Here is a 24,968-nt window from a genome sequence, read left to right on the forward strand (position 1 = left end):
CATCTGGGCTCCCTGCCCAGAAACACAGGGGAATGAATCTTTCCCTAAAATGAATAATTCAGATGACTTTCAAGCAATGCACTGCCCCCTGAAACAATTTAAACTTTTTATTGTTATTAATAAAGATACCTTTTATGTACATCTATGTTTCATTTATTCTCTGCCACTGAAGAACCTCACAAAGAGTTTCTTCCCATGGCATCTCTGAGAGTGAAAAAAAAAAATGGTTTTCAAAGTGCTTCTGGAATTATCACTGTGGTGTGCTGGGAATGGCATGCATTTGAGGAGGCAACAGACCCGGGGTTAAAGCTCACACTTGAAGTTCCAACCAACTGTGTGTCCTTGGGCATATATCTTAACCTTTCAGGACTTTGGTGGCCTCATCTATAAAATACATATCATTGTGCCTACCTGCCTGCATGAAGGAAGCAGTATGATGCTGCCTGTCTTTTGTGAGGGCCCAGAAAATCTTACCTCCATTCCCTTACACCTTCACAGGCTGCTTAGTGATATGGGGCACATTTTCCTATATTGGGAGTCTTCCTTGTGACTATGTCAAATATTTATTTAGCTAAATGAAATTTATTTAAAATTAATTTTTAAATACAATTTTATTTGTATTGTACAATAATATATCTTCATTTTAAAGAATATTCAGGTCTTCCCTGGTGGTGCAGTGGTTGAGAGTCCGCCTGCTGATGCAGGGGACACGGGTTTGTGCCCTGGTCTGGGAAGATCCCACATGCCGCTGAGCGGCTGGACCCCTGAGCCATGGCCGCTGGACCTGCATGTCCGGAGCCTGTGCTCCGCAATGGGAGAGGCCACAACAGTGAGAGGCCCGCATACCGCAAAAAAAAAAAAAAAAAAAAAAAGAATATTCAGACTGCACAGGGGTGCATATGGTGAAAAGTAAATCCTTCTTCACCTACCCTGAATACCTATGTGCCACTTCTTAAAAGTAACCACAGGTAACAATTTCACATAGAACTTTCAAGAAAATTGCAATGTATATATGTGTATAAATATGGATATATTATTTTAAAATCATTTACTATGACATTTCTCCATTTTTTCAATTAATTTACCTGAGTTATTTACTATATTAGCATAAATTTTAATAGGTTCATAATATCCCATCATATAACCAATTCTTTACTGAATAACATTTTTAAACATAAATTAGCAGCAATGTTTAATATTTATTTTTGAGGCAAGTGTGCTGGTTTTGGAAATAAATTTGGGTTCAAATTCTGGATCTGCCTCCAGCATAGTAAATTTGGACCTTCTAAGCCTCTATCTTCTCATCGGGACAAGACTAACTGCCTCAAAGAATCATAAGAATTACATTAGGTAATGCCAAAGAGAACCTAGCATATCACCAACTTATATAGATTTCCCATATATGTTAACGATAATAACGATAACCTCCTAACTTCTGATTGAAGGGTGTTCCTCATGAGTTGATGACTTTGAGAAACGACAGGTAGCAGGACATCGCAGGATGCTGTGGTTGTCACTGTTGTTGTTTTTCTTTTAATTTTTTTTTGCGGTACGCGGACCTCTCACTGTTGTGGCCTCTCCCATTGTGGAGCACAGGCTCCGGACACGCAGGCTCAGCGGCCATGGCTCACGGGCCCAGCCGCTCCGTGGCATGTGGGATCTTCCTGGACCGGGGCATGAACCCGTATCCCCTGCATCATCAGACGGACTCTCAACCACTGCACCACCAGGGAAGTCCCACTGTTGTTGTTTTTTGATGACCAGTAGGAGGAGGCTGGGTAAATAAACCACAGGTCTTGACCACTCTAAGGAAATCTGCAGACAACAATATTTTGAGGCCACATCTCACACTGTATTTTTCACTGCATGCAACTAACTTGCTCCCTTGCTAGCTGTGAGCTCCTAGGGATAAAAAGAGTGGTGTTTCTTTTCATATACGTTGCACCTTACAGAGAGTGTGAAATTTTGTATTAGAGATATGGGCTTGATTATGGTGGTGGTAGAGGAAGAAGAAATCTTAGTAGAAGAAGGTAATATTTACTGAAAACTTACTCTGTGTTTAGGGTTTTACCTGCATTATCTGATTTAAGATCTACACTTTGAGGTAGATAGTATAATTTTCAGCACACTACCTAACTTTCGGGTGTCTGTTTCCATATGCGTAAAATAGGGATCATTGCAGTACTATCTCAAGAGCTTAGGTGTAAGGTCTTATTGAGATCATACATGCAAAGTGTTTAGAACAGGGCTCAGTGCATGGTGAGCACCCAAAGAGCAAACTGAGGCTTAGCAGCATTTAGAGGCACATGCAAGGGAACCTGTTGTGTAGACGTAGCCATCGGATTTCAGAGTCACCACTCTTCACCACTGAGCCTTACTGCTTCTCTGTGCTTGTCATGAATGTGAGTTGAATGACTCACTGGCAAGCCCCGCCTTTATAGAGAAAGGAAATAAGGTTTAGGAAAGTAGAATGACCCAACTGTACCTGATATTAGGACATTTCAGTATCCTCCCAAGGTCTACGGTGGGGATGCTCCCCACTACAATAAGCAATGCAGTTGTTGGATTCTGACTTAGATGCACACTTGTACTTTCCACTTTTCCTCAGAGGATTGGGAAGCCGGAGAGTGCAGGAATCTGGAGCCAGAGTTCCAGTGTTCACCTGGTTTTACTTTGGACCCATCAATTACCGTCTCTGCCTCAGTTTCCTCATCTATAAAATTTAGAATTCATTTTTGTCATCTCTTCATTCCCTGCCAGGTTTACTCAGCTTTGTTTCATGTGTCACCTGTTTCTTACCTCCTATGCAGTGAGAGTTAAAAACCTATAAACACATCTTCTCCCACTGCCCACTTGCCAGCGACCTTCAGTGGTCAATGAGATGATGTGTGTGTTCAGGTTAACCTGAAAAAAGGTAAACTGGGGGTTAGCTGGAATTCCTTCTCCCATGGGCCTGCGATTGAAACGTGTCTTAGAATTGTTTCTTGAGTATCCAATTTCTTGACTCAGGACCTGAGGAAGAGGCCAAGCCCTCTTGTAATGAGTTGTCTCTGAGCAGTCTGTCCCAGTGACATCAACCTCATTTTTTTTGTTACTATGATGCAGCCATCTTTAAATGGCTCACACCTGTTGTTACCATATGTGTGGCTAAGGCTCGGATGCTTTGACATCAAAACAAGAATGGTTGCTGGGAGACAGAACAAAGATGTAGAATTCGTGGACACTTGTGTCAGTACTGCAGAATGCTCAGCGGCATGTCAATTCAAATAGTCAATAGACACGTTGGGGAGACAGTCGAAAGAAATACAGATATCAAAATGCATCTAAATAGAGAGTCTTAGACTCCTACAGTCAGAGGAGACTGAAACAATGTTCAGCCACTTCAACTGCCATATGCAATGAGTCGCTTTACCATATTCTACCCCAGGTTTGTCAAGCTCCTATTGAAACATCCCCTGGGATGGAAACCTCACTTCCCCACGAGATTCTCCTAAAGTCTAGACAATTCTATGAACATGTGCTCTTATACCAAACTAAAGTCCTTATGACCTTCATACAACAATGCCAGTTGCATCTCCATTGACAAAGAGCCCAAATTCAATCATTGTTCCATATGGCAGCTCTCAATTCTTTCCAACTGCCATCTTTACCCTAAGACATGTTCCCCCTGATCTAAACATATCCTTCTATCATTTCTCATAGGACATGATTTCAAATCCTGTCCTATTTAGGACAGAGACCATAACTGATTAGAAGGTTAAATCCTATACACTTGTTCATCAATTCAGCCAGTCATTAAACATAAATATCTTATGTGCCTGCTAAAAACAAGGTATTCTGAAGGATACAGAGACAGATCATATCTTATCCCTTTCTGCAAGTTGTCTCAACTTTGTCAAATTTTGCTCACTGTGTGACTTTGGGTGAGCTGCTTAACCTTTCTGAATCTCAGTTTTCCCCTCTCTAAAATGTGGATCAATTGAGCAATCTCACATGATTGATGTAAGAATCAAATACAAAAATGTATGCAACACTCTGAGCAAACTGTGATGCACCGTAAGAACATAGGGCATCCTGATCAGAGGAGACAGAAAGATCACAAACTAACTGTCCATGGTAGACAGAAAGGGATCCACATCACAAAAAGACTTATTAACAATACACTAAGATTGAAAAACTGAATGTTACGTGCACACTAAATACGAAGAAAGGAGGTTATTATTCAGATCAGTGTTCCCACACCACTGTAAAAAAGAAATACAATTATGGAAAATCAACAGAAATAACAACTGCTTCAGAAAATAGCCTATCATCTGCTGCCCTCTGAACTCTGTGTTTTCCATGTTACATGAAAAAATAGAGATGTTGTGCTATAGAGACATATTTTGCTAAGCACGAATATCTTCCCTGCATACTCACCCAAAGACATAGAACCATGCATCATTATTGTTTATGAGCTCTGGGAAATGTCTTGGTTGTCCTGGATCCTGCTTTGCTTTCTGATTTAGCCCACAGCTGACTCACTGTTTCATGACGTCTGTTTTGCTGACTTGTTAATCACATGGGTTAGTGAAGTATTTTTCCCTCATAAATGACCATAAAGCCTTTTCATCTGAGTTGGATCAGCAACAGAAGAGACAAGGGCTCAGAATAAATGATACTGGAGAGCTTAAATATTCAATCGATCTTTCACTGACAGTAGAAGTTGAACAAAATGCTCATCAATTCAATGATATCTTTATAATAAACTTGCTTTTAGTATTATTTTGTGTTCAGGGCTGGGGATGCACGAGAGCTTGCATTTCTATCAGCGAAGGATGTTAGCTCCTTCCTAAGTGGGCCCCAAGGCAACTCAAAAGAATGTGCACTTTGGAATTAGACAAGAGGGAGTTTGAATTCTAATTTCACTGCTTGCTGGTTGTTTGAGCTTGGGCAAGAGGCTCAGTAACTCAAGGCTCTATTTCTCGATCTAAAAAGGTGGAAAATCATGGTTTTGAGAATTATGAAATATATAAAATATATATGAAACATAACCAAATATAAAACTTTGGTTAACTTTTCTTTAAAAGACCATATAGTAAATATATTAAACTTTGTGGTCATTTACTCTCTGTCACAACTACTCAAATTGGCAATTGTAGCATGGAAGCAGCCATGGACAATGGCCCAGTGGCTGGATCATGATAAACACTTAAAAATGATTATTTTTTTCCTTGCTTTACTCCTTTTCTAGACTTACTTTTCATATCAAAGCACTATGAGGTCCTTTTCTACACTGCACCCTGGATGAGCTGAGCTACTGTTCTGCTTGTGTGTTGATAGCCACTTATCTTGTTATCTTTTGGATCCTTATTGTGTAGCTTTTTCTGCCTCTAATTGACATGTGCTTTCTTTGACATGAAGGTTAGAAAACTTCATCATTTTCCATAAATGACTACGATGCTCAGCAGTTAATAAAAATCCTAACTTTGAGAATTTTAACTAGTTGAGAGATTACTGGAAGCAATATAGATCTAAAGCAGGGGTCAGTAAACTACCGCCCTTGGACCAAATCTGGTCCATTGCCAGTTTCTAGAAGTAAAGCTTTATTGGAACCCAGCCATTCATTTGCTTACATATTGTCTACTGCTGCTTTCTCAATACAATGGTAGAGTTGAGTACTTGTGACAGAGACCATATGGCTCACAAAGCCTAAAGTATTTACTACCTGGCTTTTTACAGAAAATATTTGATGACCCCTAATCTAAAGAGCTGATCTCTGGAGGCAAATTTAGGGGTTAGACTCCTGAAGGTCTGAACTGATAAATATTATTGTGGAAGTAAATTAGACTTGAGAAAACTAAACATCAGAACATGGGAAAAAATAGCCTGGAAGATCTAGAACTAAGATGCATTTCAGTGAAATTAGCTAAGGTGGTGGGGAGCAGATAAGCATGAATTCAGACATTTGGGGTCAAAAGACATAAATTTCTTTCACAGCTCCATCACTTTCAAGCCTATGACCTTGAACAAATGGGCTTGATCTTGAAGAATTGGTTCCTTAACCTGTAAAATAAGGATGGCAGTATCTCCATCATCAGATAATTTTTTGAGAGCTGATGAGATACTCTATAAAGTTAATGCTTTATACCAATGTTATTTTTATATAGTTATGACTATATAGTTATGACTCATAATAGGCATTGGAAATATATTTGCTGAGTGAATTAACTTAATTCATTAATTGAATTGAAGTACATCTCTAAGGTTGTTGGCAAATTTCTAGGATTGTACATGACAGTATATGTTATTTTAACAGTCAAGTATGAGTTAAATTCATCCTTGCCCAAAGTTCCAATTATATTTTCTTTTTAACTCAAATGATATTTTAGGCTTTTAGATTTAAGATGAACTTCCAATCTAGCCACTTTCAAATCCCCGTAGATGATGGTCCATGTGTAAAATGATAAAAGTCATGAAATGCCATTGGACTCACTTTGGGAAGGTGCAGGAAGAATCTAGTTGCTTCTACAACAGGGAAGAGAGGGGAGGAAGAGTTAGGCAGTTAAGATGATGATAGAGAAGGTCTGCCTTCAGGGGGAAAAAATGGGGTGAATTTAAATGAAAACTTATTCTGGGAAGACGCTGGCAGGACTCCCAGATTTCCGTTTGTGTGAATGGCATTTGGTTCAATTAGGTTTCCAGCCTGTGATGTGCTCCAGCTGTGATTCGTGGCTGCCATGTCAGTGATTTACTCTCTGCCACTTTTAATCCACACATTTTCAGGGCTGGTGACAAGACATACTGGCACCTAATTTGCAGTGACTTGTGTCATTCTGACATCAGAATGTCATAAAATAGAAAGTGCCTATAGGGAAAATTTCTTGCGATTGTGGGACATGGAGGAGTTAGGGTACCCAGAGAAAGAACCTTCGGAAGACCTGTGCCCAGATTCCAAGGCAAGCTCATTCTCTCCTCTTTGCTTCACTTACATTTATCTCAAATACCGTGTGTATAAGTAAATATTCTAACCATTTTACAGGTGAAGAAACTGAGATTGAGATAAGGGACTTGTGCACAGTCATTCAGGTAGTAAGTATTAACTAAATAGAGAACACAGGTTAGTTTGTCCACATTCTTTTCATTCTAAAAGGCTGTTCTTATAAGCCCTGGCTGGATCTTTTAGTATCAGGAATGTCTTTTGCGGCATTCTCTTCCTATTTCCTTCCTTCCTTCCTTCCTTCCTTCCATTTTAGAACTTAGAATTGTTGGAGTTCCATCATCCCATGCCAACATTTTAATTTGGTGGTGTCAGAATTTGGAGTGTTTGTGAATAAAAGCACGGTGGCCCACTCACCACCAAATCTAGTGCCAAGCCAACTCCATCAGAGTTGTTCAACTAATTTATACATATTAGTTAATTTTTAAAAGAGAGTGGTTAACTTTTTCTGTAAGGGCCAGATAGTAAACATATTAGACTTAGTGGTCATTTGGTCTCTGTCACAGCTCTGCAGTTCTAGCGTAAAAGCAGCCACAGACAACCTGTAAACAAATGAGCAGGGCTATGTTCCAATAAATCTTATTTACAAATATAAACAGCAGGCCAGATTTTGTCTGTGGGCCACAACTTGCTGACCTGTGTCCTAGACTGCCTTTAGCTTTAAGTGGCTGAGCTGGGATTTCTCTGCAGTCTATGGCAGATAGACAAGATAAAAACAGAGAGACTGCCTGGGGAAACATCTGATTGGTTTTAGTGCCTCCCAAGAGTTCAGCTTCCTTGGTTTTTGTGTGATGAGGTGAAGGGAGTGATCACTGGTGACCATAACAGCCAGACCCAAGAGCAACTGCCCCTGTGAGGCTAAATATGGAGAGGTCAGCTGATGGACCTCAGTACTCAGGGACGGAACTCGGGTTGAACTTGAATACTTCTAGAGACACTGAAGAGAAGATAAAATAAGAGGCTGTCCGTGGTGGTGCTGGTGGTGGTAGAGGGATTTAGGGACCAGTGTAGGGACAGAAGTCATGCCATTTCAAACACCTGCTCTGACATCAAAGTCAAACTTACTTTGAAAGATGGAGAACAGGGGCTTCCCTGGTGGTGCAGTGGTTGAGAGTCCACCTGCCGATGCAGGGGACGCGGGTTCGTGCCCCGGTCTGGGAGGATCCCACATTCCGTGGAGCGGCTGGGCCCGTGAGCCATGGCTGCTGGGCCTGCGTGTCCAGAGCCTGTGCTCCACAACGGGAGAGGCCACAGCAGTGAGAGGCCCACATACCGCAAAAAAAAAAAAAAAAAAAAAAAAAGAAAGAAACAAAAGATGGAGAACAGTATGGAGGTTCCTTAAAAAACTAAAAATAGAACTACTGTATGAGCCAGCAATTCCACTACTGGGTATACACCCTGAGAAAACCATAATTCAAAAAGACACATGCACCCCAACGTTCATTGCAGCACTATTTACAATAGCCAGGACAAGGAAGCAATCTAAATGGCATGCATTTCCTTTGCCCTGTGTTCTAAGCAGCCAGGACACCTTCGTTCATCTATCCAGTCATCTGCTCCCTCACTGACTCATTCATTTATGCATTCACACTAATCATGTTAACTATTTACTATGTGTCAAAGACTTGCATTGCAGGTCTCTGCCCTTGAGAAGCTTAGAATCTAACGGCCTGGGCCTGGCAAGTGACTAACAAATGCAGTGACATCTTGTGGGTGCCATGATAGGAGTTTATATAAGGTACACAAAAGAGGCACAGATACGTGAGTGAGGATCAGTCTCAGGTCAGAATACAGGCATACCTCACTTTATTGAGCTTCGCAGATATTACATTTTTTACACCTGGAAGGTTTGTGGCAACCCTGCGTCCAGCACATCTATTGGTGCCATTTTCCCAACAGCATTTGCTCACTCTGTGTCTCTGTATCACATTTTGGTATTTATCACATTTCAAACTTTTCCTTATCATTATATTTGTTATCGTGATCTGTGATCACTGATCTTTGATGTTATTATTGCAAAAAGATTATGACTTCCTGAAGTTTCAAATGATGGTTATAGCCAATTTTAGCAATAAATGATTTTTTAATTAAGGTATGTACATTGTTCTTTTAGACATAGTGCTGTTGCACACTCAATAGACTACAGTATAGTGTGAACATAACTTTTATATGCACAGGGAAACCAAAAAAATTGTGTGACTGTATTGCAATATTCACTTTATTCTGGTGTCTGGAACTGAACCCACAGTATCTCTGAACTGTGCTGATACAGGGCTGACCCACACTCAAAAACTGCGGAGAAGGATGACGACTCAAACTTAGCTTAAGTTGTTTTCTGTTGAAGTTGATGCTTAAACCATTTAATAAACAAGGTAAGTGCCTCCTGAGCTCCCATGGAGGTGTGGAAACGCTTAGGGATCAACAACATCTGCAAAGAATAAGTGCCCCACCAGGTTGGAAAAGCAAAGAAACTGAGGTCTTGCTGCCTTTTATATCACCAGACTTGGGGAGACGGCCACGCCATTCAGGTTTTCATGGATTCTGTTTCTATGGCATCCTAGGGCTGTCATCAAACATGGTCACACTCTCCCGTATTATTCCATAATTTGTCATGAGGAATGAATATGGAAAATTTATTCTGATGCTTTTGCTAGATACAGCTCAGTAAGCATCAACACATTTTATTATCAGTGTTAACATTAATTATCCAGAGAGCTAGTGTTTATACAGGGCTTTAGCATTTGAAGAATATGTTCATACTTATCATCTCTTTTTTTCTAATTCTACAGCAATCTTATAAGACTGGATGAAGAAATGGAGGTTCAGAGACATTAAATGGCTTAGCCAAGTTCTCACAGTTCATTAGTGGCTGGAGCTGAATCTTAAGCCTGGTTCCCCAATTCTAACTCCTGGCTCAGAATTCTTTAAAATCCATCATGACGATTTTACCTCTATTGTCTCCCTCTGCTGCAAATATTAAATGAGCATCATGAAATAGTATTTTTTAAGATAACACAGAAGGGCAAGGAAGATAGAGCACTGTGAGCTTAAAGTTGGGAGGGAAATCAATTGCTGGGGATTTGTTCTATCAGCTTCTGCCCTCCAAATGGGCAGGGTGTATTCATGGTCATAAATGTAAGCTAATCCTCTCTTAGACTCTGGGAGGTCATAAAAGGAAGGCTTAAAGTGGTAGGGAGATTTTGAAATCTCTAAGGAGAGAGAATGAATCCAGTGATTTCACTGTTTGGGGCTGGAGATAAGCATGAGCATTATGAAGAAAGAATGTCAAGTAAGGATTTCTAAGTATACTTAGTCTTATACTCTGTGTAAGGATCAGAAAAAAAAAGGGAGTGGGTATAAAAAAAAGGATTTTCAAACTTTCTTATGGTCTAACAAGTATTTTCTCATTGGTTATCTCATTGAATCCTCCCAAACATTTTGGAAGTATCATTATTATTTTTAAATAGTGTTATCACCACCCTCATAGAGTAGATGGGAAAACAGACTTAGTGAGATGAAAATCATGCTCATATTCACTCAGTATGTGACAGAGCTGAGAGCTGCCTCATTCCTAGCTCTATGTGAGGTCCAGGCTCTTCTTGGCTTATTTTTTTCTCTACTGAAAATCTTATCTGTATCTTATCCAGATGGAAGGAGATCTCTATCCTTTTTGGCCCCTTGCCATTTTCACTGCTAGAGGATAGGGCAGCACACTAGTTCATCAATGTCACACACAATCTGACACATACACAGAGGAGATGCTGACACATACACAGAGATGTTCAGGACATGTTTGTCATGGGAGAGTGAGGAACTGATTAATGGATTAATGGGTAGAAGCCATGGATGTGTCATTGACCGAGATCACAGTACCTCATGGACTATGGACATGGCTTTTATTCTCCCCCAGGGACCATCTTTCAAATCCTTAAATATCAGAGCTGGAAGAGGTCTGAGGTCATCTAGTCCAATCTCCTGATATTGCAGACAAGGAAAATGAAGTCACACTGGAGAACTATCTTGCCTAAGGCTACGCAACTTTGCTCAGCTCTGTAGCCATGGATCATCACTTTGTAGCTATGCACAAAGGTACAAATGGTCGTGAGTTTGGCCAGTTCAGCAGGGGAAACTATGCATGGTGCTGAAACATGCATTAGGCCTAATAATGCATGGAAAGATGGAACAAATGAATAAATCCATTTCATTCCTGGCAAATGATGCTAAATGCAGGCCTTGCTGAGAGTGAGTCATTCTGTCCTTATTGTCAGGAAAGGCAAGATGTGTCTGGGTGTCCACTCCAGAAAGAGATAGACTTAGAGCCCATTCATTTCTAACTTTTAAGGACTCATTTACTTCTGGGTCCAGAAAACACTGACTGACAGGTACACGTCTCCTCTACCTTTCCAGAGCCACCTCATTTAGCAAGATGTTAAAAATCTCTTGTCTCTTTATTCAGAGAAATCGAAGTTGATTCTACTGTCCTCTTCTGCTTTTTGGTCTCTGCAGAATTCTTGAGGATCCAGCTTCCCCTTTCAGGAAATGATCTGCTATCTCATAGATAAATGCAATCATAATGGCCATTCACGTTTCTGAGGAACTTATCTGGAACAAAGGTATCTCTGTGTAAGGCTAAGTAAATAAGGAAAACCTCCTTTTTTTCTGATTGTTTTCCTGGACCTTTTAATGCTGCTGGGGTAAAATTTAGTTTCTACAATGCTGAAACTGCAACAAGAGCAATTAACAGAAATATGGGTCCAGGTCAAGCCAAAGACTCCCTTCTCTAAAGGCTTTTGAAGAACATACCTGAACAAGTGAAGTTAATTTGTATGTCCTTTTAATTGAGGATGCCCCTGCTCTGGAAATCAAACATCGAATTTTTATAAATAATGAGTAATTTGTGTCCAAAAGTATAGCTAAACAAGGAGGACATCAACTCAGAGTTTGGCAGTGCAGGTTCTGCTCTATCACCATCATTTGCGATTTGTGTGACCTCAGGAAGGCAGGTCCCTTACAGTCTCCCTAAGACTCAGTTTCCTTATTTGTAAAATGGAGATAATCATACTTATCCTAAGAGGTTAACTGTGAAAAGAACTAGCACAGTCTGAGGCATCTAGTTGGTCCATGGTTTGATTTCAACTTGGGTGTGAAATTTTGGAAACTAGGTTTCAATGGAATGGACCCTGGGCAAGTATGACGTTGGGCAAGTGACTGCTCCACTGTACCTCAGTTCCCACACCTGTTTTCTGAGTGTAGATGGGATGATTTCTGAGAGTTTTTCAAGCAGTAGTAATTATATGCAAATTATATTATATGAAAAGTACTTCATATATGTATGCATATGTATATACATGTGATATATGTCCATGTGCGTGTATATATACACACACACACATGAACACACACACACACAGAAACACCCTGGAGTTAAATGATATCATACTTGAAAGAAGAAGGAGATAAGGTTGGGAGAGAGCAAGTAAATATCCAAGGTCACAACACCAAAAAGTGGAAATACTGGGATGTAAACCAGATCCTGAAGACTATCAAGACCCCACACGGCTCTGCCATATGATACTCTTATCTCAGAGATGGCGCTACGTTGGAATATATAGGAATGTTGGGGGCAATCCTAAGACACCTTGATTCCCATGCCAGCCTCTCAATGATTCCAACACTGTCTTCTTAGGTCAAGTCTCCTTGAACTTAGACAAAATTAGACAAAAATTAAATAATCTACAATCTTTTCCTTCTTATTTAGACCAATAACCAGCACACTGGCTATGAGCTCCCATCTAGGGTGGATGATGTCACTCCCCTTCGAATTCCCTGTACCCTCTGGACACATGGCAGGGCCTCAATGCCTGCTTCTTTGAATTGAGCTTACCATGTACTTTGTCCATCTCTGTTTCCTGCTCTTGTCTTTGCAGCACTTTTATTGACTTGAAGCCTGTTTTTAAAACAATTATCAGAATCTTAAAGTAGAATAGATAAAGGAGCATTTATTTTAATGCTTTCTTGTTTTAGGAAGGAGCCTGAATTCACGAAGTGAGCTGATGGCAGAGGAAGTTCTTTCTTCAGTGCAGGATTCTTCTTACCCGACTCCCACTGCCTCAATCAAACTCCACTGCAGCTCCTATTCCTACAGCTGCACTAAGTGGCAAAAAGCATCTCGGCCCTACAATGTTAGAATTGATTGGGGTATTTCTGCATTATATCAGGTGGGCTAGGAAGATTCTGAGCCAGGGACTCCTGACTGCTATTTACAAGTATACATGACTGACATTATTTTGAAAGCTTACTGTGATATTGTGATTTATAGTAAGAAATAAATATTTGGTCTTGGACCTCCTTCCTGGCCCAGAGCTCCTAAAATCTTGGAATTTCCTAAGTCATGAGAAAAATCAAGGGTTTTGTTTATGTTAATGAGGTGACTTTTGGAATGCTCCTAGGTAACCTAAGGATAGGGGCTGGTTGCCAGGAGAACCAACCATAAAATTAGAGGTTTGGAACCTTCAGTCCTGGTGGAAAGCCCCAGTCAGTCTGCCTTACCCACCCACCTCCAAGGAGGGGAGAGGGGCTGGAGGTTGAGTCAATCGCCAATGGCCTATGATTTAATCAATCATGCCTGTATAATGAAACCTCCATAGAAACACAAAAGGATGCAGTTCAGAGAGCTTCAGGGTTGTTGAACAGCTGGGGATTTGGAGAGAATGGGACACCTAGAGAGGGCATGGAAGCTTTGCCCTTTCCTGTACCTTGCTCTATTCATCTCTTCTATCTGGCTGTTTCCCAGTTATATCCCTTTATAGTAAACTGGTGAAATAGTAAGTAAAATGTTTCTCTGAGTTCTGTGAGCTGCTCTAGCAACTTAGTGGAACTCAGGGAGGGAGTTGTAGAAAACTCTGATTTATAGCCTACTGGTCAGAAGCACAGATGACAACCTGGGCTTGGGATTGGGATCTGTAGTTGGGTTGGGGGCAGCCTTGTAGAACTGAACCCTTAGCCTGTGGAATTTGCCTCTAACCCTAGGTACATAGTGTCAGAATTGAGTTGAATTGTAAGACACCCATTTAGTATTGGAGTATTGCTTAGATGTTTGGGGAACCCTCCCCACTGAAACTAGGTGCAGAACTCTTACCTCCCAGCCAAATGCAGCAATAACAAAAATCAATCAAGTGAGATGATACCCAAAGAATAGGAGGGCCCTGGGGGAAAGGAAGAAGAAGAATCAGCAGGAGGAAAAATGTGTGGGCTAATATTTTATTCATTTATCCCCTGTGAAAACCCTCAGTGAGCTATGCCATGTTACAGCAAGACAGATTTGTCCCTGAGATATCTGTCACTAGAAAAAAAAAAAAAGGTGTCTTCAGTCTTGTCAAAATTGGGCTTGGGCCAATGAAGTCTGTGCATCTGGGGTCCCTGAGAGGGATGTGTGGAAAAAATCTAATTGTAGCTTACTGAGGAGTTAGTCAAAGACACTAGAAATGAAACCAAATTGGGAGGAAGAAAGGAAAAGAATGTTTATTGATTACCTAACATGCTCCCAGTCAAGACAGTGCAGAGGCTTTAACTCACAAACCTACAAACTCAGATTCTCAACTCTTCATTTATATAACCTAGAAATTTATTTAATCTTCCAGTGCATTATAAAGTTTTTATGAGCATTAAATTAGATCAGTCAAATAAAGTTCTTAGAACACTCCCTAGCATGTGGTAGCACTTGATATGTTTCATCTCTTATTATGATGGAGTTTTTGCAATGTGTGTTGGGGTGGGAGAAGGAGCAGGGAGCAGGGGGTGCTTTCAGTTGCCTTGGTGACTAGGGGTATTACTACTATTTAGAACTCAGCTTCCAGATATGTTTAATGTCCTACAATGTGTGCAACAGACTTGCACAAGAGGGGGTTTTCCCCACCCCGAATGTGAATAGTACTTTTGATAGGAAACACAGAGCTAGGACTTATAATGTGGGCTGCATAATTTTTAATCATTACCAAATACTATAAGGTCAGTTATTATTACCCTTAATTCACAGATGAGGTAACTAAGATTTTCAGGAACTTGCTCAAGGTCAAAAATCTATTAATTAGCATTGCTTGGTTTTGAATTCACACATTTCTCTCTCTAAACTGAATGTGCTTTTTGCTACACTCTGCTTTCTTGATTACAGGGATCCAGATATTGGTGTTTGAGTCCTTCAGAAAAATGGAAAATTGGGGGTGAATCCATGTATTCCTATCGTAATTTGAATAGGAATACCCTAATTGGGTGGGAAAAAAATAGCTAATTTACAGGGCGACAGTTGAAGTTCAGCAGCTTCAGCTGTGTGAGAAGCTGCTCATTAGCCAGGAGGGAGCTTGTCTTGCTAATAACCGATCTCTCCTACATCAGGAGCCTCTACTATCACAGATGGTGTGATCACACCATGGAGATGCCCTGGGCATCCACAGTGGCTGCCAGAACACCTCATAAGCTTCCCACGTAGGTGTTCTGAGCTAATGTGTGGAGGTATCTGGTAATTAAATGAAGGGTCAAACACATCAACATTATACAGTTGAGGGCACTAGAGGAAAGCGCCTCTGTGAAATATATTTTTTTCTCCGATTCAAAAAATGAATCAGGAAAGCAGCCTCCAAAGGATTCCTACATCTATTTCCCAGTGTCCATAAAATCCCTTGGATGGGGTGGAATGCACTGTTACTCAGCATCTGATTTAGTCTGTGTCTACATTCACTTATTCATTTAACAACTATTTCTTGACTCCTTTCAAGGACAAGCCATTGTGCTAAGAAAACTGTGGATACAGAGATGAATGTAAGAGGACCTTCAAGATGGCAGAGGAATAAGACGTGGAGATCACCTTCCTCCTGACAAATACATCAGAAATACATCTACATGTGGAACAACTCCTACAGAACACCTACTGAACGCTGGCAGAAGACCTCAGACTTCCCAAAAGGCAAGAAACTCCCCACGTACCTGGGTAGGGCAAAAGGAAAAAGAATAAACAGAGACTAAAGGATAGGGACGGGACCTGCACCAGTGGCAGGGAGCCGTGAAGGAGGAAAGGTTTCCATATGCTAGGAAGGCCCTTCATGGGCAGAGACTGCGGGTGGCAGAGGGGGGAGTTTCGGAGCCGCAGAGGAGAGTGCAGCAACAGTGGGGGGTGCGGAGGGCACAGCGGAGAGATTCCTGCACAGAGGATCGGTGCCAACCGGCACTCACCAGCCCGAGAGGCTTGTCTGCTCACCCGGTGGGGCGGGCGGGGCTGGGAGCTGAGGCTTGGTCTTCGGTCAGAGCGCAGGGAGAGGACTGGGGTTGGTGGCATGAACACAGCCTGGAGGGGTTAGTGTGCCACAGCTGGCTGGGAGGGAGTCTGGGAAAACGTCTGGAGCTGACGAAGAGGCAAGAGACCATTGTTTCGGGGTGCGCAAGGAGAGGGGATTCACAGCTCCACCTAAATGAGCTCCAGAGATGGGCACAAGCCGCGGCTATCAGCATGGACACCAGAGACGGGCATGAAATGCTAAGGCTGCTGCTGCAGCCACCAAGAAGTGTGCAAGCACAGGTCACTATCCACACCTCCCTTCCTGGGAGGCTGTGCAGCCCACCACTGCCAGGGTCCCATGATCCAGGGACAACTTCCCAGGGAGAATGCACAGTGCGCCTCAGGCTAGTACATCATGTCATCCTCTGCTGCCGCAGGCTCACCCCACATCCGTACCCCTCCCTCCCCGTGGCCTGAGTGACCCAGAGCCCCCTAATCAGATGTTTCTTTAACCCTATCCTGTCTGGGTGAAGAAGAGATGCCAGAGGACGACCTACGTGCAGAGGCCGGGCCAAATCCAAAGCTGAAACCCAGGAGCTGTGCAAACAAAGACGAGAAAGGGAAATTTCTCCCAGAAACCTCAGGAGCAGCGGATTAAATCTCCACAATCATTGTGAGGTACCCTGCATCTGTGGAATACCTGAATAGACAATGAATCATCCCAAATTGAGGAGGTGGACTTTGGGAGCAACTGTAGACTTGGGGTTTGCTTTCTGTGTCTAATTTGTATCTACTTTTATGTTTATCTTAGTTTAGTATTTAAAGCTTATTATCATTGGTAGATTTGTTTATTGATTTGATTGCTTGCTTCCTTTTTTAAATATATATATTTATTTTATTCCTTTTTTTCTTTTTCTGAGTGTGTGTGTGTGTGCTTCTTTGTGTGATTTTTGTCTGTATAGGTTTGCTTTTACCATTTGTCCTAGGGTTCTGTCTGTCCATTGTTTTTTTTACTATAGTTCCTAGTGCTTGTTATCATTGGTGGATTTGTTTATTGGTTTGGTTGCTCTCTTCTTTTTTTAAATTACTTTTTAATTTTTTTATTTTAATAATTTATTTTTATTATTTAATTATTTATTTTTCTATAAATTTATTTATTTTTGGCTACATCTTCCTGGACCAGGGCTTGAACCCACATCCCCTGCACTGGCAGGTGGGCTCTCAACCACTGCACCACCAGGGAAGACCTATTTTTTAAAAATAAATTTATTTATTTTTTCTTTCTTTTTTCTTTCTTCCCTTTTGTTCTGGGCTGTGTGGCTCACAGCATCTTGGTGCTCTAGCTGGGTGTCAGGCCTGAGCCTCTGAGTTGGGAGAGCCGAGTTCAGGACATTGGTCCACCAGAGACCTCCTTGCTCCTTGTAATATCAATCGACAAGAGCTCTCCCAGATATCTCCATCTCAACGCTAAGACCCAACTGCACTCAGTGACCAGCAAGCTCCAGTGCTGGATACCTCATACCAAACAACTAGCAAGACAGGAACACAGTCCCACCCATTAGCAGAGAGGCTGCCTAAAATCAAAATAAGTTCACAGACACACCAAAACACACCACCAGATGTAGGCCTACCCATCAGAAAGACAAGCTCCAGCCTCATCCACCAGAACACAGGCACCAGTCCCCTCCACCAGGAAGCGTACAACCCACTGAACCAACCTTATGCACTGGGGGCAGACACCAAAAACAAAGGGACCAACAAACCTGCAGCCTGTGAAAAGGAGACCCAAAACGCAGTAAGTTAAGCAAAATGAGAAGACAGAGAAATATGCAGCAGGTGAAGGAGCAAGGTAAAAACCCAACAGATCAAACAAATGAAGAGGAAATAGGCAGTCTACCTGAAAAAGTATTCAGAGTAATGATAGTAAAGATGATACAAAATCTTGGAAATAGAATGGAGAAAATACAAGAAATGTTTAACAAGGAACTAGAAGAATGAAAGAGCAAAGAAACAATGATGAACAACACAATAAATGAAATTAAAAATTCTCTAGAAGGGATCAATAGCAGAATAACTGAGACAGAAGAACAGATAAGTGACCTGGAAGATAAAATAGTGGAAATAACTACTGCAGAGCAGAATAAAGAAAAAAGAATGAAAAGAATGAGGACAGTCTCAGAGACCTGTGGGACAACATTAAACACACTAACATTCGACTTATAGGGGTCCCAGAAGAAGAAGAGAAAAAGAAAGGGACTGAGAAAATATTTGAAGAGATTATAGTTGAAAACTTCCCTAATATGGGAAAGGAAATAGTCAATCAAGTCCAGGAAGCACAGAGAGTCCCATACAGGTTAAATCCAAGGAAAAAAACGCCAAGACACATATTAATCAAACTAACAAAAATTAAATGCAAAGAAAAAATATTAAAAGCAACAAGAGAAAAGCAACAAATAACATACAAGAGGATCCCCATAAGGTAAACAGCTGATCTTTCAGCAGAAATTCTGCAAGCCAGAAGGGTGTGGCAGGACATATTTAAAGTGATGAAAGGGAAAAACCTACAACCAAGATTATTCTACCCAGCAAGGATCTCAGTCAGCTTTGATGGAGAAATTAAAAACTTTACAGACAAGCAAAAGCTAAGAGAATTCAGCACCACCAAACTAGCTTTACAACAAATGCTAAAGGAACTTCTCTAGGCAGGAAACACAAGAGAAGGAAAAGACCTACAATAACAAACCCAAGACAATTAAGAAAATGGTAATAGGAACATATATATCAATAATTACCTTAAATGTAAATGGATTAAGTGCTCCAACCAAAGACATAGACTGGCTGAGTGGATACAAAAACAAGACCTGTATATATGCTGTCTACAAGGGACCCACTTCAGACCTAGGGACACATACAGACTGAAAGTGAGGGGATGGAAAAAGATATTCCATGCAAATGGAAATCAAAAGAAAGCTGGAGTAGCAATTCTTATATCAGACAAAATAGACTTTAAAATAAAGACTATTACAAGAGACAAAGAAGGACACTACATAATGATCAAGGGATCAATCCAAGAAGAAGATAGAACAATTGTAAATATTTATGCACCCAACATAGGAGCACCTCAATACATAAGGCAAATGCTAACAGCCATAAAAGGGGAAATTAACAGTAACACAATCAAAGTAGAGGACTTTAACACCCCACTTTCACCAAAGAACTGATCATCTAAAATGAAAATAAATAAGGAAACACAAGCTTTAAATGATACATTAAACATGATGGACTTAACTGATATTTATAGGACATTCCATCCAAACACAGTAGGATACATTTTCTTCTAAAGTGCTCATGGAACATTCTCCAGGATAGATCATACCTTGGGTTACAAATCAAGCCTTGGTAAATTTAAGAAAATTGAAATCCTATCAAGTATCTTTTCTGACCGCAATGCTATAAGAATAGATATCAATTACAGGGAAAAAAATACAAACACATGGAGGCTAAACAATACACTAATAAATAACCAAGAGATCACTGAAGAAATCAAAGAGGAAATCAAAAAATACTTAAAAACATATAACAGTGAAACACGACCCAAAACCTATGGGATGCAGCAAAAGCAGTTCTAAGAGGGAAGTTTATAGCAATACAACCCTACCTCAAGAAACAAGAAAAATCTCAAATAAACAACCTAACCTTACACCTAAAGCAATTAGAGAAAGAATAACAAAAAAACCCAAACTTAGCAGAAGGAAAGAAATTATAAAGATCAGATCAGACATAAATGAAAAAGAAATGAAGGAAATGATAGGAAAGATCAATAAAACTAAAAGTTGGTTCTTTGAGAATATAAACAAAATTGATAAACCATTAGCCAGACTCATCAAGGAAAAAACAGAAGAGACTCAAATCAGTGGAATTAGAAATGAAAAAGGAGAAGTAACAACTGACACTACAGAAATACAAAGGATCATGAGAGATTACTACAAACAACTATACGCCAATAAAATGGACAACCTGGAGGAAATGGACAAATTCTTAGAAAAACACAACCTTCCGAGACAGAACCTGGAAAAAATAGAAAATATTAACAGACCAATCACAATCACTAAAATTGAAACTGTGATTAAAAACCTTCCAACAAACAAAAGCCCAGGACCAGATAGCTTCACAGGCAAATTCTATCAAACATTTAGAAAAGTGGTAACACCTATCCTTCTCAAACTCTTCCAAAGTATAGCAGATGAAGGAATACTTGCAAAGTCATTCTATGTGGCCACCATCACCCTGAAACCAACACCCGACAAAGATGTCACAAAAAAAGAAAACTACAGGCTAATATCACTGATGAATATAGATGCAAAAATCCTCAACAAAATACTAGCAAACAGAATCTGACACCACATTAAGAGGATCATACACCACGATCAAGTGGGGTTTATCCCAGGAATGCAAGGATTCTTCAATGTATGCAAATCAATGTGATACACCATATTAACAAATTGAGGATAAAAACCATATGATCATCTCAATAGATGCAGAAAAAGCTTTTGACAAAATTCAACACCCATTTATGTTAAAAACCCTCCAGAACGTAGACATAGAGGGAACTTACCTCAACATAGTAAAGGCCATATATGAGAAACCCACAGCCAACATTGTTCTCAATGGTGAAAAACTGAAACCTTTTCCTCTAAGATCCGGAACAAGACAAGGTTGCCCACTCTCACCACTATTATAACATAGTTTTGGAACTTTTAGCCACAGCAATCAGAGAAGAAAAAGAAATAAAAGGAATCCAAATTGGAAAAGAAGAAGTAAAGCTGTCACTGTTTGCAGATGACATAACACTATACACAGAGAATCCTAAAGATGCTACCAGAAAACTACTAGAGCTAATCAATGAATTTGGTAAAGTAGCAGGATACAAAATTAATGCACAGAAATCTCTTGCATTCCTATACACTAGTGATGAAAAATCTAGAAGAGAAATTAAGGAAACAATCTCATTTACCATTGCGACTAAAAGAATACAATACCTAGGAATAAACCTAACTAAGGAGACAAAAGACCTGTATGCAGAAAACTATAAGACACTGATGAAATAAATTATAGATGATACAAACAAATGGAGAGATATACCATTTTCTTGGATTGGAAGAATCAACATTGTGAAAATGACTCTACTACCCAAAGCAATCTACAGATTCAATGTAATCCCTATCAAACTACCACTGGCATTTTTCACAGAACTAGAACAAAATATTTCACCATTTGTATGGAAACACAAAAGACACTAAATAGCCAAAGCAATCTTGAGAACGTAAAATGGAGCTGGAGGAATCAGGCTCCCTGACCTCGGACTATACTACAAAGCTACAGTAATCAAGACAGTATGGTACTGGCACAAAAACAGAAATATAGATCAATGGAACAGGATAGAAAGCCCAGAGATAAACCCATGCACATATGGTCACCTTATCTTTGATAAAGGAGGCAAGAATATACAATGGAGAAAAGACAGCCTCTTCAATAAGTGGTGCTGGGAAAACTGGACAGCTACATGTAAAAGAATGAAATTAGAACACTTCCTAACACCATACACAAAAATAAACTCAAAATGGATTAAAGACCTAAATGTAAGGCCAGACACTATAAAACTCTTAGAGGAAAACATAGGCAGAACACTCTATGACATAAATCACGTCAAGATCCATTTTGACCCACCTCCTAGAGAAATGGAAATAAAAACAAAAATAAACACATGGGACTTAATGAAACTTAAAAGCTTTTGTACAGCAAAGGAAACCATAAACAAGATGAAAAGACAACCTTCAGAATGGGAGAAAATATTTGCAAACAAAGCAACTGACAAAGGTTTAATCTCCAAAATTTAAGCAGCTCACGCAGCTCAATATTAAAAAAACAAACAGTCCAATCCAAAAATGGGCAGAAGACCTAAACAGACATTTCTCCAAAGAAGATATACAGATTGCCAACAAACACATGAAAGGATGCTCAACATCACTAATCATTAGAGAAATGTAAATTAAAAGTACAGTGAGGTATCACCTCACACCAGTCAAAATGGCCATCATCAAAAAATCTACAAACAAATGCTGGAGAGGGCATAGAGAAAAGGGAACCCACTTGTACTGTTGGTGGGAAGGTAATATGATACAGCCAGTATGGAGATTCCTTAAAAAAACTAAAAATAGAGCTGCCATACAACCCAGCAATCCCACTACTGGGCATATACCTGGAGAAAACAATAACTCAAAAAGAGTCATGTTCCACAATGTTCATTGCAGCATTATTTACAATATCCAGGACATGGAAGCAACCTAGGTGTCCATCAACAGATGAATGGATAAAGAAGATATGGCACATACATACAATGGAATATTACTCAGCCATAGAAAGAAATGAAATTGAGTTATTTGTAGTGAGGTGGATGGACCTAGTGACTGTCATACAGAGTGAAGTAAGTCAGAAAGAGAAAAACAAATACCGTATGCTGACACATATATATGGAATCTAAAAAAAAAAAAAAAATGGTTCTGAAGAACCTAGGGGCAGGACAGGTGTAAAGACACAGATGTAGAGAATGTACTTCAGGACACGAATAGGGGGAAGGGTAAGCTGGGACGAAGTGAAAGAGTGGCATTGACATATATACACTACCAAATGTAAAATAGATATTTAGTGGGAAGCAGCCACATAGCACAGGGAGATCAGCTCGGTGCTTTGTGATCACCTAGAGGGGTGGGATAAGGAGTGTGGTAGGGAGATGCAAGAGGGAGGGGATATGGGTATATATGTATATGTATAGCTGATTCACTTTATTATACAGCAGAAACTAACACACCATTGTAAAGAAATTATACTCCAATAAAGATGTTAAAAAAAAAAAGATGACTGTAACATATTATTGTCTTTAAGTTTATGATTTAATGAGGGGGATGATAAGAAATGATTGCTATCCATTGTGAGAAGAATGATAATAGAAGCATTTACAAGGTGCAAAGGTAGCACAAAGGCCAGAGAGGTTGAGACTAATTGGGAAAGTCCAATCAGGCTTCCTTTTCTCAGCTGTGGTTTGGGCATTTGTCTGGGGTACATTAGGGAAGGACTTTCTAGTAAGAGAGCAGAGCAGGTGGGACAGTAAGAAATAAAAGTGAGAATCTCTGCTCCAAGGAGTTTGGCAAGGTGTGAAGAAGGGTATGAGAGGAAAAATGGAGACATATAAGGCTGGAGAGCAGGCAGGGTCAAGGTTAGGAAGTAGTTTGCTGAAAATTTTGCCTTTTATTTGGCAATTAATAGTGAACCAGTGGCAGTGTAGGAATACAATAAAAGAAAAAGTGGATGCCTCTTAGTATTTGATACAGAAAAAAGGGTATCAAGATCTGCCTTTTCTTTCATGATGTCTCTGTTAATATGCAATGAGACACCAAGTCTATGCCTCTGTCCTTTGGGGCCGAATCTCACATTGCTTTCTTGGGATCCACTCTGTGGTTCCCTATTCCAGACTCCCATCCTTTTTAATTTGCAATACCACAATAGACTGACAGTTACTATCTCCTTCCTTTAATCCATTGTGCTCTTACAGAGTTTTTTAAAATCAGAAACACCAGGGAATATTTGCTAAGTACAAGATAGAAGCTCAATACATATTTATTGAGCAATTGCTAATAAATGGCAAATAAAACTCACATAGGACTTTATAATTTACAAAGCATTTTCTCATACTCTTTACATTTTGTAGCTCTCCTATGTTGTGTTCATCAAGTATTGAATTTTGTGATAAAGACAACAAACAGATATAATGAGGGTACAAAATAAAGAGTTAAAGGTCCCAGACAACAGTACCAGGAGGTAAGAAGTTGAATGTGGGTATGGAAGTGGGTTTCTTAATAAAGTTTTTGAAATGGCAGAATACTGTTATAGGTTGAATGGTATCTTGTTAAAATTCATACATAAGTCCTATTCCCTAGTACCTCAGAATGTGGTCTTGTTTGAAACTAGGGTCATGGTAGATATTAGATATAATTAGTTAAGAGAAGGTCATATTGGAATAGGGTGGGCCTCTAATATGATATGACTGGTGTCTGTATAAAAAGGGGAAATTTGGACAAAGAGACATGCATAGAGGAAAGACAGAGGAGACACAGGAGAAGCCAGCCATCTGCAAGCCAAGGAGAGAACCCTCAGAAGAAACCCATCCTGCTAACTCTTAGATTTTGAACTTCCAGCCTCCAGAATTGTGAGGCAATACATTTCTGTTGTTTAAGCCACTCAGTTTATGGTACTTTGTTATGGCAGCCCTAGAAAAGCAATACGATGTCAAGGAATTATGAGGTTAGGTTTTGGATGGTTGATCCATGAGACTGCCTCTAGCGGAAACTATTGATACTTCACTCTTATTCCCTTAGATGCTTTCTACTGTTTCATCAAGCTCTGCCCCACTTTATTGGGCTTTATCTTCCTTCTGGAGGATAGCCCTCAGGCTACAGGAGCAGCTTTGCCCTCACCTGCAGACTGGGAGTTTAGAATCTCCACCCCTATACCCAGTGGTCCTAGACCAATGGCTGAAGGGTGAGGGTGGAGGAACAGCCAGCTTTCTGGGCTCTGAGGTGGAATCTCCACTACAGAGGTCTCCAGCAGGATAAGGATGAAGCTCCCTTCCACAGGGCTTTATCTGAGATCTCCCTCTTGGACTGC

The sequence above is a fragment of the Mesoplodon densirostris genome, chromosome 13 (assembly GCF_025265405.1).
Source record: "Mesoplodon densirostris isolate mMesDen1 chromosome 13, mMesDen1 primary haplotype, whole genome shotgun sequence".
In the NCBI taxonomy this organism is placed as follows: domain Eukaryota; kingdom Metazoa; phylum Chordata; class Mammalia; order Artiodactyla; family Ziphiidae; genus Mesoplodon; species Mesoplodon densirostris.